This window comes from Mustela nivalis (genome assembly GCF_964662115.1).
Source record: "Mustela nivalis genome assembly, chromosome: 16".
Taxonomy (NCBI): domain Eukaryota; kingdom Metazoa; phylum Chordata; class Mammalia; order Carnivora; family Mustelidae; genus Mustela; species Mustela nivalis.
The window spans coordinates 60,309,081-60,323,040 of record NC_139035.1 but is presented as its reverse complement, the minus strand read 5'-3'; the positions used below and the strand labels follow the sequence as shown (position 1 = coordinate 60,323,040).

General features: G+C 48.1%; 1 protein-coding gene across 5 annotated transcripts in view; it reads right to left on the bottom strand.

The window, feature by feature from the left end:
• RXRG (retinoid X receptor gamma) overlaps positions 1-13,960 on the bottom strand; it is a 205,893-nt gene that overhangs the window by 107,784 nt on the left and 84,149 nt on the right. For all 5 annotated transcript variants that reach the window (XM_082702293.1, XM_082702290.1, XM_082702291.1 and 2 more), the window contains one exon: positions 11,346-11,487. The gene's annotated coding sequence lies outside the window, so the exon portion shown is untranslated. The remainder of the gene's footprint in view (positions 1-11,345; positions 11,488-13,960) is intronic.

Sequence of the window (13,960 nt, the reverse complement as noted above, 5' to 3'; positions counted from 1 at the left end):
TAAAAAAAAATAAGAATTGTCAAAGGACTTCTGTTCTACTTAATCATTCTCAGTCTTATCACCCCTTGTCTTCTCAGAGGTATGGCTCTAATGTGTTCACGGTTTACTTACAGACATTTGAGTTGGGCCATTACTTTCAGAACAAAACAAAGCTTTAAATTACACACATCCACACAGAATACTGTTTTTGGTTTGCTTTCTGAGGTCTTGGCTTCCTTCAAGGTTTGGGAGGAGCCTTCCAATTTGCTTCTCATAACCACTGCGTTGGAAGGAAGCAGCAGCAGGGTTTGGTGGGGAGGAAGCTCCCACTTACTGTCAGCACCACGTGGGGTGGGTCAGAGGGTTCGCACCAGCACATCAGCTGTGATAGGTGACAACGCCACGTGACAGAGAGCAAGGTTCAGAGTCAAGCACCTTGATGCTCATCTAGTAAGAGCTGGACACAGGATTCACTCCAGGTTGGTTTGGCCCCAAAGCTTGGCTCATTCATTTATACCTCACTGCTCAGTCAAGCTACCTTCACATCCTGCAGCTCAGTCAGTCTGGGGGAGCCGATCACTGGAAATGCCTTGGTCTGCAACATGCAGTTCTGCCAAGTGTGGGCTGAGAGTGAAGAGACTCTGTCCTAACATCACCTTTGTCAAAGGGGCCAGATGACTTTGGACAAGTTTGTTTTCATTCCCACAGAAGCAGTGGCTGGGACTAGTGGTTTCAAGTAGGCTTTCCCGCTCTGAAACTCTGACTCCCTAATATTCCTTTATGCATGTGACAAAGGTGCTCTTCACAAGCCAGGGCTCTCATTTCTCCTTAAAGGGCAGAGTTCTGGGGCGCCTGGGTGGCCCAGTGGGTTGAGCCGCTGCCTTCGGCTCGGGTCATGATCTCGGGGTCCTGGGATCGAGTCCCGCATCGGGCTCTCTGCTCAGCAGGGAGCCTGCTTCCCTCTCTCTCTCTGCCTGCCTGTCCATCTACTTGTGATTTCTCTCTGTCAAATAAATAAATAAAATCTTTAAAAAAGGGGGGGGGGCAGAGTTCTTTAAACAGTTCCCTATGATAGCCTTACCCAGAACCACTGATGAAGTCCAGCTCATTTACTCATTTACTGTTTACCCGCAGAAGACTGGTAACCATCTAAATGCTACCAGTTACATGAGCTGCGGCAAAGCAGTACCAACAAGAAAAAGAATTGGGAGATTTGGCCAACATTTTTGATGCTCACTCAGCTTCCAGGATCCCACATTCTTACATTTTTCTCCTTCCTCCCTGGCTGTCCCATCTCAGTCTCCCTTGCTGCCTCTTCCTCCTCTTCCCAACCTCTAAATGTTAGAGGGACCCTGGAATCGGTCCTGGTTTTCTCCCTACATTCTTTCTCTGCATTCGATCTCTGATGCTCCTTGGGGCCCAGGGGTTAAAATATCATCTGATGACACCCAAATTTCTTATCTCCATTGCTAAGCGAAGCCATGTCCTCCAGATTCATACATCCTATTTCCTTCTAAATGTTGGCACTGGGACATGAAATAGGCAGCCTGAGTTTAACACACCTGAGCCAGAAAATAGCAATCGCCACACTAGCCCCTCCCTCCCCATGGCTCCTCATTTTAGTAAATGTAAAACATTCTCCCATTCAGATCAAAAATCTTGGAATCACTTTGTTTCTTTTCTCTCACACCCCATATTTGGCAGATTCTATTTGCAAAATATAAATCTGTTCGACCAAGCCACTATCACCTGCTTCCTGATTATGGCTACATCCACTGGGCCACCTGGTCACCCTCAATTCCACTCTTGCCCCCTTGACAGTCTGTTCACCTCACAACAGCCAGAAGGAACTTTGTAAAACACCCATCAGTTATTATCCCACGGCCCAAACCATCAGTAGCTTCATGTGTCACTTCGAATAAAAGCTAAATTCCTTAGCACAGCCTCAGGGCCTGTGGGCTATGTCCCCTGCCCACCTCTGTGACTTCATCTCCAATCACACCTCATTTTCCCATAGCCACACCTTCCTGTTCCTCTAACAGGTCAGGCACATCCCCCCAACCCTGGGATCTTTTGTTCATGCCCCCACTCTTCTCCTTTATGTCATCCCCCAGGCTGGCCTTCCCTGACCAACTTACGTAAAAGGGCCCCCCATTAGGATCCCAAATCAATGTACATAAGCCCACTGCACTTTTATACGTTAATAATGAAGCAATAGAAAGAGAAGTCAAGAAATCAATCCCATTCACAATTTCACCAAAAATAATAAAATATTTAAGAATAAACTTAAATAAGGAGGTGAAAGACCTGTACTCTGAAAACTGTAAAACACTGATGAGAGAGGAATTGGAGATGAACAATGAAATGGGAAGTTAGACCATGCTCACGGACTGGAAGAACAAATATTGTTAAAATGTCCAAACTATTCAAAGCAATCTATAGATTTACTGGAATCCCTATCAAAATACCGACAGGATTTTTGACAAAACTAGAAGAAATGATCTTAAAATTTGTTTGGAACCACAAAAAAACCCCAAAGAGCCAAAGCAATCTTGAAGAAGAAGAACTAAACTGGAGGCATCACAATTTCAGATTTTAAGTTACACTGCAAAGCTGTAGTGATCAAAACAGTATGGTACTGGCCAAAGGCAAAATAGGCAAAGGGAAAAGGACGGTCTCTTCAACATATGGTGCTGGGGAAACTGGACAATTACATGCAAAAGAATGAAACTGAACCACTCTCTTACACCATATACAAAAAGAAATTCAAAATGGATGAAGACCTCAATGTAAGAGCCAAAACCATGAAAATCCTAGAAGAGAGCAGAGGGAGGAATCTCTCTAACGTCGGCCATAGCAACTTTTTTCTAGATATGTCTCCTAAGGCAGGGGAAATAAAAAACAAAATAAACTACTGGGGGCACCTGGGTGGCTCAGTTGGTTAAATGACTGCCTTTAGCTCAGGTCATGATCCTGGAGTCCTGGGATCGAGTCCTGCATTAGGTTCCCTGCTCAGCAGGGGGTCTGCTTCTCCCTGTGACCCTCCCCTTCTTGTGATCTCTCTCTCTCTCTCTCAAATAAATAAATAAAATCTTTAAAAAATAAAATAAAATAGACTATTGGGACTACATCAAAATAAAGCTTCTGCACAGCAAAGACAACCTATGGAATGGGAGAAGATACTTGAAAATGACATACCTGATAAAGGGTTAGTAGCTAAAATATATAAAGAACTCACCCAAATCAAACCAAAAAACAAATAATCCAATTAAAAAGCGGGCAGAAGATCTGAACAGACATTTTCCCAATGAAACCAGACAGATGGCCAACAGACATATGAAAAGATGCTCAGCATCAGCCATCACATCAAGGAAACGCAGATATCAAAACTACAACGAGATATCACCTCACACCCGTCAGAATGGCTAAAACCAAAAACACAAGAAGCAACAAGTGTTGGCGAGGATGTGGAGAAAAAGGAACCCTCATGCAGTGTTGCTGGGAATGCAAACTGGGGTGGCCACTGTGGAAACCAGTATGGAGGTTCCTCAAAAAATTTAAAATAGAGCTACCCTTCAATCCTAGTGATTCAATGCTAGTGATCACACTAGCACGTATTTAGCCAAGGAATATGAAAACACTGATTCGAAGGGATACATGCACCCTTATGTTTATAGCAACATTATCTATAATAGCCAAGTTATAGAAGCAGCCCACGTGCCCATTGGTTGACGGATGGATAAGGAAGATGTGCCAAATGTATACAATGGAGTACTATTCGGCCATAAAAAAGAATGACATCTTGCCATTTGCAGCAGCATGGATGAAGCTAGAGAGTCTAATGTTAAATGAAATAAGTCAGAGAGAGACAAAAACCATGTGCTTTTCACTTACATGTGTAATTTCATAAACAAAACAAATGAACAAAGAGGGGGAGGAAGAAACTGAGAAACCAAATTCTTAACTATAGAGAACAAACTGCTGGTCACCAGGAGGAAGATGGGGAAGGAGGTTGGGAGAAATAGGGGAGGGGGGTTAAAGAGCACCTCGGGCTAGGATAAGTGCTGAGTAATGTACGCAATTCTGAATCATTCTATTGTACAGCTGAACCCAATAGAACGCTGCACGTTGACTATAGTGGAATTAAAACTGAAAACTTGATAAAAAATAAACATTGTCTAAAACATTTAAAAAAATAAAAAACAGGGGCACCTGGGTGGCTCAGTGGGTTAAAGCCTCTGACTTCGGCTCGGGTCATGATCTCGGCTTCCTGGCATCAGCAGGGAGCCTGCTCCACACCCCGTCCCCGCCCCGCCTGCCTCTCTGCCTACTTGTGATCTCAGTCTGTCAAAGAAATCAATAAAATCTTTAAAAAATAAAATGAAATAAAAAGCAAACATACTAGAATTAAAATAAAAATTAAACTAAATAGATAAATTTTAAAAGCTGATAAATAAATAAAGGAGCCCCATCACTTCCTCTCCCGAGGAAGCACAGAGCTTTGCTGTCTCCAGGTTATAGCTCCCTTGAGCTCCTGGTGACTCCTGCTATCCCAGCCCTCCAGGCTGCCAGTTCCAGATCGCACCAGTCTCAGAATCACACATCATTGCCTTGGATAAGGTGTTAATAGAGTACAGCCGAAGTGCACCTTTCAGTCGGAGATGAAGCAGCTGTTTTCCTGCCCTACCGCTTGTCCCTGGCCTGGCTCCACGGTAGCCAAGACCCACAGATGTAGCTCCCTGGGTTCAGGGATGGTGAAACTCCCTGGGACTAGGGAGTGAAGGGCTTGTCCAAGGTTGCACAGCAGTTTAGGAAAGCACCAGGACTAATCTTCAGTGCCCCACATTCCTGGCTCCAGACTCTTTCTGGCTAGATCTCCATGCAAGGGCCCTGCCACGAGCCTACCCCTCCGCTCCACTCCTGGTTTTCAGAGGAGGGAGGAGGAGAATGAGTTCTCACAACAGAGCAGCTTCTGAAAGTTCAGAAGGGGCACTGGTCCATCACGAGGGCTGGGGGCCAGCCTGTGGGCACTCTTGGAACCTTCAGGAACACCCTAGTCATGTCAGACCTCAGCCTCTTTCATAGACTTCCACACTGTCATCTCCTTCCCATGCTCCACAGTCCGCTGTATGTAAGCTGACTACAGAAACTTCTTTTCTTTAAACAAGAAAAAGAAAACAAAACATAAAAGCAGGGTACATTAAATAAAGCAACTCTTTTGCTTCGCTGATGCATGATCAGAGGGAGGAATCCCTAAGAACACACCAGGGACAGGAGATTCCATTTTTAATAAACGTATTCGTCAGAGACTACACACTCACCCTCTGAGAGTCAAAATGAATGACAAGCTTTGGGAGTCACAGGTCCGATAGGGACAGAATCAGGAGGCGGCTGTGGATGTAGCTTTCATGTAAAGCCTCCAGGAAGTTCCTTTTCAGGGGTTTCCTATGCAGGACAGGAGGTGCTGGGCTCCTACGATCTGGCAGAGGTGGGCAGAGTTTGCCTGCCCTGCGTGCCCGTCGTGTGGCGGAGCCGGAGGTCTGTCTCCAGGCAGCTGGGTTCTAGCTGTGTCCCAGCCTCACCAGACACATCCTGGGACTCTTCAGTCCAGGAACCTTGTCTGCCGGGCTCGCTGGGCTCAGAACCACAGGTATCTGAGCAGCTTCCCCCGGATGACCTTAGTCAAGCAGTTCTTTTGGAAATCTCCTGGGACTGGGTTTAGACCCTGACAAGTCTCCAACAGCTACTAATAACAAACCACATTTTAACTCACCAGCAAATCTGTAATGATGAGGTGCCTGGGCAGCTCAGTCAGTTAAGCAGCTGCCTTTGGCTCAGAGCATGATCCTAGAGTCCTAGGATCGAGTCCTACATCGGGCTCCTTGCTCCACGGAGAGTCTGCCTCCCTCTCTGCCTGCTGCTCCCCCTTTTTGTGCTCACGCTCTCTCTCTCTCTCTCTCTCACACACACACACACAAATAAGTGGTGAAAAGAAAAATCAGCAATGATTACTTCACTTGCTATTTCTTGGGGGAAACATGTTAGTGTCTCATTTTGCATTGCTGTTACACATTCTGTTCATAACCCAGAGCCATTACAAAACTGCACAAAAATAACAGCTACTACCTTTCTGGAGGCTGGGTACCCAGTCACGTCCACCTCACTCCACAGCTCACATCTGCAACACCAAATGATAAGGCCTCTCACCGCTGAGTGTCTGGAGTGTCCAGAGGATGTTACTGGCATCGTGAAAGAAAGGACTCTGTTATGGACTCAAACTTTGCCCTTTCTACTACTTAACCAGAGGGGTAACAGCAAGCTCCAGATTAGTTTCACACTCCTACAGCTGGGTGTGCAAAGACAACCGCCTTCAACAAGGGGACTTTTTTAATTTAAAAAATTGCATCTTTTATTTATTTTTTTAAAGATTGTATTTATTTATTTATTTATCAGAGAGAGAGAGAGAGAGAGAGCACGCACAAGCAGGCAGAGGAAGAGGGAGAAGCAGGCTCCCCGCTGAGCAAGGAGCACAATTCGGGACTCGATCCCAGCACCTTGGGATCATGACCTGAGCCAAAGGTAGATGTTTAACTGACTGAGCCACCCAGGAGTCCCAGAATTGCAGCTTTGATATGGCACGCCAAGACAATACTCAGTTGGCTCAATTGTCCTCTGAAGAAATCTTGATAACGTCCTACTTCATAACACAGACTATTAACTGGCCGTGTAATACCATTCACTTAATTTGCTCCAACAAGAGTGATTCAGGACCCACGATGAGCTAGATACCATGTGACTAGGTCTATATTCATGGAAGGCATGGTACACATTCATATAATAAGTGGGTCCCTGGGTCCCGAGCTGCTCTCAGTCTAGTAGGGAAAATGTGGAATTGTGGTGCATTATAATAAGAATTGTCCTAAAAGTACAAAGACAGAATAACTGTCTGGAAGAATCCAAAGGGGCCCAACATTTAAATGGGATGTGGAATTTGAACTGGCTCTGGAAGAGCGAGCAGGAACTCGCAAAGCCACGAGAAGATGAGAGAGAGAATCCAAAGGGTGAATAATGTCGGGGGGCTTGGCCCGCGGCAGGTAGCAGCAGGCGCCGCCATCACCGATGTGGTGAGCTGGGAGCACAGGAGCTGGGGAAGGGAGGTCGGGCCGGGGCCTGAGGGTCTGGGACACCATCGGTACCCAGGACAGTGGGGAGCCATACGAAGTTTCTGAGCAAAGGAGCGGAGCAATTAGAGAAGGCTTTCCTGACAATGAAAGATCACTCTGGAGACTGTGTGGCCAGCAGATTAATAGGTATCTGGGTCTGGGTAGATTTTATGGCCCTGAATATTTAACTCAATGAATTTCCTAAACATGGAAAGTATGGTCCATTTTCATGCATTTCTGCCTCTCTCCCTCTCTTTCTCTCTATGGCAACTAATCTTAATGATCACAGAAGTTAGAGTTCCAGAAGCTATCTCACCTGTTTATCTTCAAAGGGAACGAGTCAAGGGTTTATGCTGAGTATTAAATGTGCATTTTTAGAGGTTAAGTCTTAATTAAATAGCAACTAAAGCGAGATGCAGGTTACTGAAAGTGTCACTACCTGAAATGATAGGGGGAAAAATATTTTTAAAAGTTGCCATGTTGAAGCATTGTTAATAAAAGAAGAGAAAATTCCTGTTAAAAGGCCACTCATCATACCCTGCTGTCTACTCGGACTGCCCCCACTCGGGGGGGCTTGTAAACAACAGAAATTTACTTCTCACAGTTCTGGGAGCTGGAAGTCCAAGATCAAGGTGCTGGGAGGGCCCTTTTCCAGGTCTCAGATTCCTTGCATCCTCCCAGGGCAGAAGGGGCTGGGAGCTCTCTGGGTCCTCTGTGATGGGGCATTCATCCCATTCGTGAGGCTTCACCCTCACAACTTAATCTCCTCCCAAAGTCCTCCCCTCCTTACACCATCCATTGGCCTTTAAGATTCAACCGTAGCCTGGGTTCCATTTACTGCATGTAAACTCACGTCCCTCGGGGTCTCAGAACACCTTTCTCCATCACCAAGGAAGTCTGTAGAGGACATATGATCCAGTCGACCCCCTTGTCTCTCCACACCTGCCACCTCCCACCACCTCCCCATCCCCCACCACATATACGGGCACACCCCCAACATGTAGCACGGGGACTGTAGCCCAATTCTGCCATTGTGGTTTAGCCGACACTGTAAGTTTAAACAGAGTCATCCCCAAAGCATGAAAACTGGGGTGACCATCCAGGACAGCAGTAAGTGGAAAGGGAAGCCATCTCAGTAGGATCAAACAAAAGGGGCAGACCCAGCACCATACAGAACTATCTATACAGTCGGTTGGTCACGTATTCACAGAGATCAGCAGGTGAAGCCCAGCTCTGGCCCAGGCTCTAGGAATGTTGAGAAATCAGAAACAGCCCCTCTCCTCAAGAAACATCTATCTTTTTTGATGCTTCTTGTAATTCTGTAACTGCTTAAGTTGTTCAGAGGAGGAAACTGAGGTTCAGAGATATTAATGCACTTCAAGACCAAGTACACCATGTGGGGAGAGACTAGGAATGAGACCGGGGGAGAGGTGAGCACTGGGCCACTGGCTCGGAGCACAAGCTCAGGGGAGCACATGTCATAAAAGAGGTCCCCAAGTCCAGGGGACAAATTTCCACACAGGGACCCCGAGTGAGAGGTCCCTTGGCCCCAGACCACTGCCTCGGCAGGAAGCAACGCAAACCATTATGTTCCCCCAAAGACCACCTCAGCACTAAAGTGCATATGTGTGCAATACACACACGCACATTCACACACACACACAAAAGGACTGGACCTCCTAACCATAGTCAAGATATTTAGGAAGCAGTGCATAAAGTAGTCAAAAGTGTGCAGCCGCTGGAGACACAAAGGCCTGGGTTCGAATCCCAGCTCTGCTGCTTACCGGCTGGGCAAGCTGCTTGATCTTGCCATGTGTTAAGAATCCCCATCTGGGTGCTGTGGGAATTATATAAGGGACAATGCATGGAATGTGACAATACCAGCTAGTTAGTGCCTGGTACTCAGCGATGATCAATTCAAGTGAGCTGTGACACTTCAAACTCAGAATCCCCAAATGAAAACATGATCCGTTCTCACCAGCGGGTTCCTTCTGCACCTGGATTCTCTCTCTGTGCATTTCCCCCCACTCACCCAAATCTGGAGCCGCCCTTGGCCCCATTTCCCATAGGGTCAACCTTCGCCTGTCAGCCACCATCATCATCCCAGGTAAAACTGCTGCTGTGATTCTGCGCACACAGATACTAAGCAAACTGTTCTAGAAGATCTTTAATTGGGCAAAGAAACCCTTATGAAGAAGGTACCACCATTATCTCTATGTTGTCTTTGAGGAAATTGAGACTTGAGGGAAGAAGCTAGCCCAGGGGTAGTGGTGGTCAGGGGGGTGCCTGGGTGATGCAGTCGGTTAAGCCTTGGACTCTGGATCAGGCCATGGTCCCAGAGTTGTGGGATGGAGCCCCAGCCCAGCTCAGCAGGGAGTCTGCTTCCTCTCTCTTCCCTTCCCCCAGCTCCTGCACTCTTTCTCTCTAAAATAAATAAATAAATCTAAAAAAAAAAAAAAAGAAAAGAAGAAAGAGAAACTTGCTCAAGGTCACACAGCTATTGAGCTCAAATATTATAGACAGTTTCATTCCAAAGCCCAGATGCTTAAGCCTTCTACTCTATTGCCTCTCCACCAACCAGTTGCTACCTAAGCCCTGTGGATTCTCTGTCTTTGTTCCTCCTGGATCTCTTCCCTGTCAGTCACTGGACTTCAGGCACAGCCTGTTCTGCTAAAGTGCAGGGAGCCCTGTGGGCTTTGGGAAGGGAGCACTGTGGGCTTTGGGAAGGGAGCACTGTGGGCTTTTGGAAAGTGGTATGGGCCACGATGGGGGGCTCTGAATGCCAGGCCGATGGGGGGTTTGGTCAACACAGGAGCCTCTGAGCCTGAGAAAGGCTGTTGCTCAGCTGGGAGCCACCCTGGGGCGGAGGTGGGGAGCAGGTGGCATCCGGGGCCAGGGAGGAGCCGAGCCCATCAGTCTAGGGGCGAGATACTGAGAGCCCGAAGCGAGGGGCTGGGGCTAGGAATGAAAAGGCTGCATGCGACAGACATTACCTCACCAGGCACAAATACTCCCGAGGCTGGAACTTGGTTTAATAATTCTGTTACTAGGGCAACAGCAAAAGAATCCATCTCGGAGAGAACCCAGCGCGGCCCGTTTCTGCACAGAAGCGCGCAGCTGTAGGCTGGGGGAGCAGGGGTGAAGGCGAGCGGCCAGATGACGCAGCAGGACGCACGCACCAGGATTTTCTCAGAGGCATTTTCCTGACCTTTCATCCTCTCTGGCTTTGGGGAGTGGAGAGACCTTTGCCTGAAATAAGCTGTCCAGGAAGGTCGAGAGCTTGCTCCATGAAGCGGGGGGCTATGTGCACCCTGTGACAGGTTAGCGATCCTGCCCCTGCCCCTTGGGACACCGGGGGTCTCGTGCAGAAGGGCTCAGACTGAGAGTCTGCCAGGCAACAGGAGCAAAGGCATTTATCACAAAGTTAACCAGTCGCTCCACTATCTGCTCTGCCCCACTTTTGTCTCACTGGGCCCACGGCCAGGCCGTGGAGGGAACTTCTGTCTGCCCAAAGAAGTGAAACGCTAGGAAGACCCGGGCTGCAGAAGTGAGCTTGTGGGCTCTGATGAGAAGGAGGGACACTCCTTGCAAGGCCCACAGTCGAGTCAGCTTTCTTCTCAGGAGCTCCCTGGGTCTCCCCCCATTCTTCCTGGGAATAGCACAATAACATACCTGTGTCCCTCCGACAGCCAGCCCTTCCGAAAAACTAACAGGCTTTCAAAGACACTAGGAACACTCTGAGACTTAGAGACCTTCTCATCAACCTCTCTCAGGATGAATGGTCTCCTTTTCAACTGCTACGCCAAATGCCAAGATGGCCTCTCTCCATGGCTTCCAGTGAGGAAACCTCTCACGGTGCCTGAGGCGCTTGTGCTCCAAGTTTCTACCTCCCACATTACCTACTTCCCTGAAAATCTGTCCACGAAGAATGCTGAAGGAGAGACGGGACTCAGTCTCCTTCGGTCCTCCTCCTAACTTCCTAGGGCCTCTGTGCGGTACAGATTCCCCCTGAAAGAACACCAAAGGATTCCAGTGCTTCAGAATTTCAATATCCAAGTTTGCCCTTAAGGGCAGGCCGGGAGTAGGGTAGCCATGCGGGATTACGGAGACATTTCCACTAGAGCGGTTCTGCCCTCTCTGGGGCTTTGATAAGTACAAAATGCCCAGTGGTCTGCCCAACGGACACAGCACATTCCAGATTACCTTGGAAAGAATTCCTCCTTACGGAAGTGGCTACCCAGGGAATCGGAGTCACCTCAGGCATGGACGAGTCAATGGCTGGTAGCTTTGCCGCTCAGTCTCTGAGTGAGCTTAGGAAGGTTGCTCTTCCTGTTCACTTCCTTGCCTGCAAAAGGAAGAAAATCATACAACACGATATCAAAGGTGAAAGTAAGACTTTAATGCTGCGAAGCGTCATAAACCTTCTGAAAGACAAGGGACCCCAGAGGGTAAGGAGGTCACGTATCATGGGTGGTTTGGTCTGGCCTGAAGTGAATGGACCATTTAGGGCCTAGGAGGGGACAACTCGTTCCATGAAGCCTGTAAAAATAACGAGTATTTTGAGGCACTTGTGTCTGTGGTGGTGGTGTAGCTTAGTAACCAAGAGCGTGCTCTCAGAGTAAAACTTCCACTGTATCCTGCCTTCGTCACCCATCAGCTCCATGACCTTGGACAAATGACACCTCTTAGAGTTTCTTTTTCCTCACTTACAAGATGGGGTCATGCCCCGGGACTCACTGGGCTGCTAGGAGGATCCCATGCCTGACGGGTTGTATAGTAAACAGTAGACGCTGTGTTGTTTTAAATCACAGTCAGTCTTTAGAGCAACCCTGGAGAAGCCAGATTTGGCATACTGATTTTATCAAAAAGGAAACAGGTCTCTAGATGCTGAAGGGCTTGTCCAAAGTCACCTCACCCCTTCTGAAGCTCATACGACCCCCATCTCTCTTGTGGTGAAAGAGAATCCGTGTTCTCCTCCTAAGTCAAGGGGCTCGAGCAAAGTCACAACGCAAGTTTCAGGCATAATGACGACTCACGGAAGCCTAGCCATGGGGGCAACAGTATCTAGGTTTGTTAGAAGCTGAGAATGTGATCCAATCCCCCCAGCCCCAAATGGTATATACTTTCAAGACTTCCCTTGGATTCCTCTGGAGAATGAGCGCTACGGAAATGTAGCATGTGGAGAAGGCGTGAAAACAAAGGCATCCCCGGGGAACACGGCCACCAGAGGCATTCCCCCTGGCCTGCACGCTCTAAGGGTCCAATCTCCTGAGCGAGGACTTCGGCAAAAAGAGCTCATGGCAAAAAGTGCTCATACCAGCTGCTACTAAAAACAGACCAAGGTTCACAGACAGATAGAAAATAGGTAATAGATAGATAGATAGATAGATAGACAGACAGACAGACAGACATATTTGGCCCTTAGGCCCCAACCTTCCAGCCATATTTTAGGACTTTTTTTCTCTTCCAGGCTCCCTTCCTGTTCATTTTCATCTGCTTTCCATGGTACTTGGCCCAAGCCCCATCCCCACTAAGATGACCCTGCTGAAAGGGACACAGGCAGTGTCAAGAGTCTGGAGAGAACCAGATATCAAAAGAAGCTCTTGCATCAAAGTGTTTGAAATTCTGACTTTCTAAAGACCTGTATCCACTAAATTCCTGGCCCAGGAAGCAGAACACAGTCTTGACTTCTGTGCCCTTAGGTTGCTAACCCCACGGAGAGTCCTGCGTTGAACACATGAGCAGTTTTCCCTTAAGAAAATGGCACCAGCATATCTTTCTGGTTTTCTTCTCAGCAAATAAAAGCATGCGAGAACTCCATGTCTCCTAGCCCGTGTGCCCATGCCTCTGGGTGGAACACCTACTGTGAAAATTCACAGACTGCTTACGCTGTGCCAGGCACCCTGTGCTTGCTTGAATCTCTGTCCCTAGTGCTGGGGTCGTCAGGCTCCAAGCACCTGTCCTCCCTTTGCACATACAGGGTCTTGCTGGAACTTGACCTTGGAGGGAGGGGGAGGCCCTGGGAGAGCATCCTGCCTTGTGTTCTAGAAAGGAAATCAAGGCCCTGGGAGGGAAAGAAACCAGTGCCTTGGTCATGTGCCCTTTGTGCTACCTCACGGAGCCCTTTCCTCCTAAACATCAGGGACTTCTGGGTCAGGAGAGGTTGACCCTCAAAAGGGATCATTAGGCGGGGAAAGCAGGGACTGTCAGATAGAGCTAAAAATAGGAGCCGGCCCCAGACCAGCCCCAGCTGGTGAATTTGAACCCAATAACCAGGTGCTCCCCAGCGGGCTCACCTGATATCCCCACTTGCCCTATGGAGGGACGGCCGCCCCGGGGGCCAGGTGGGGCAGAGGGGGACTCATCAAAAGCTGCAAGCACTAAGGGTGACCCAGCTACTGCTAGAGGTGCAGCTCACCAGGGAGAGCAAACTCTGTTTCTGCAGCAGCCAGGCCCCAAACAGGGAGGGTCTCCTCTCCGCCCCTCCTGGCCCCTCCTGCTGTGGCTGAAACCTTCTCATTTCTACAGGATTTTGGAAGTCCTAAAGAGAGTTGGAAGCTCTCTATTCTTTAGTTCACCTCCCTCCATACAGCACAGCGATGAGGAAAACAAAGCCCAGAGACGTTGAGCAACTCAGCCAAGGGCAAATAGCCTAGTTCAGAACTTTCCAAAGTGACATCCCTGAAATAATAGTCTCACAGATGTTCCTTGAAGAGAAATTGTTTTAAGGGTTCTGAGATCAGGTAATGGGGAAAAGGCTGCATTCTCTATTCGCCTTTGTCTCGACCGTTCCTTCTCTGTTCAGCAAATACCTACTC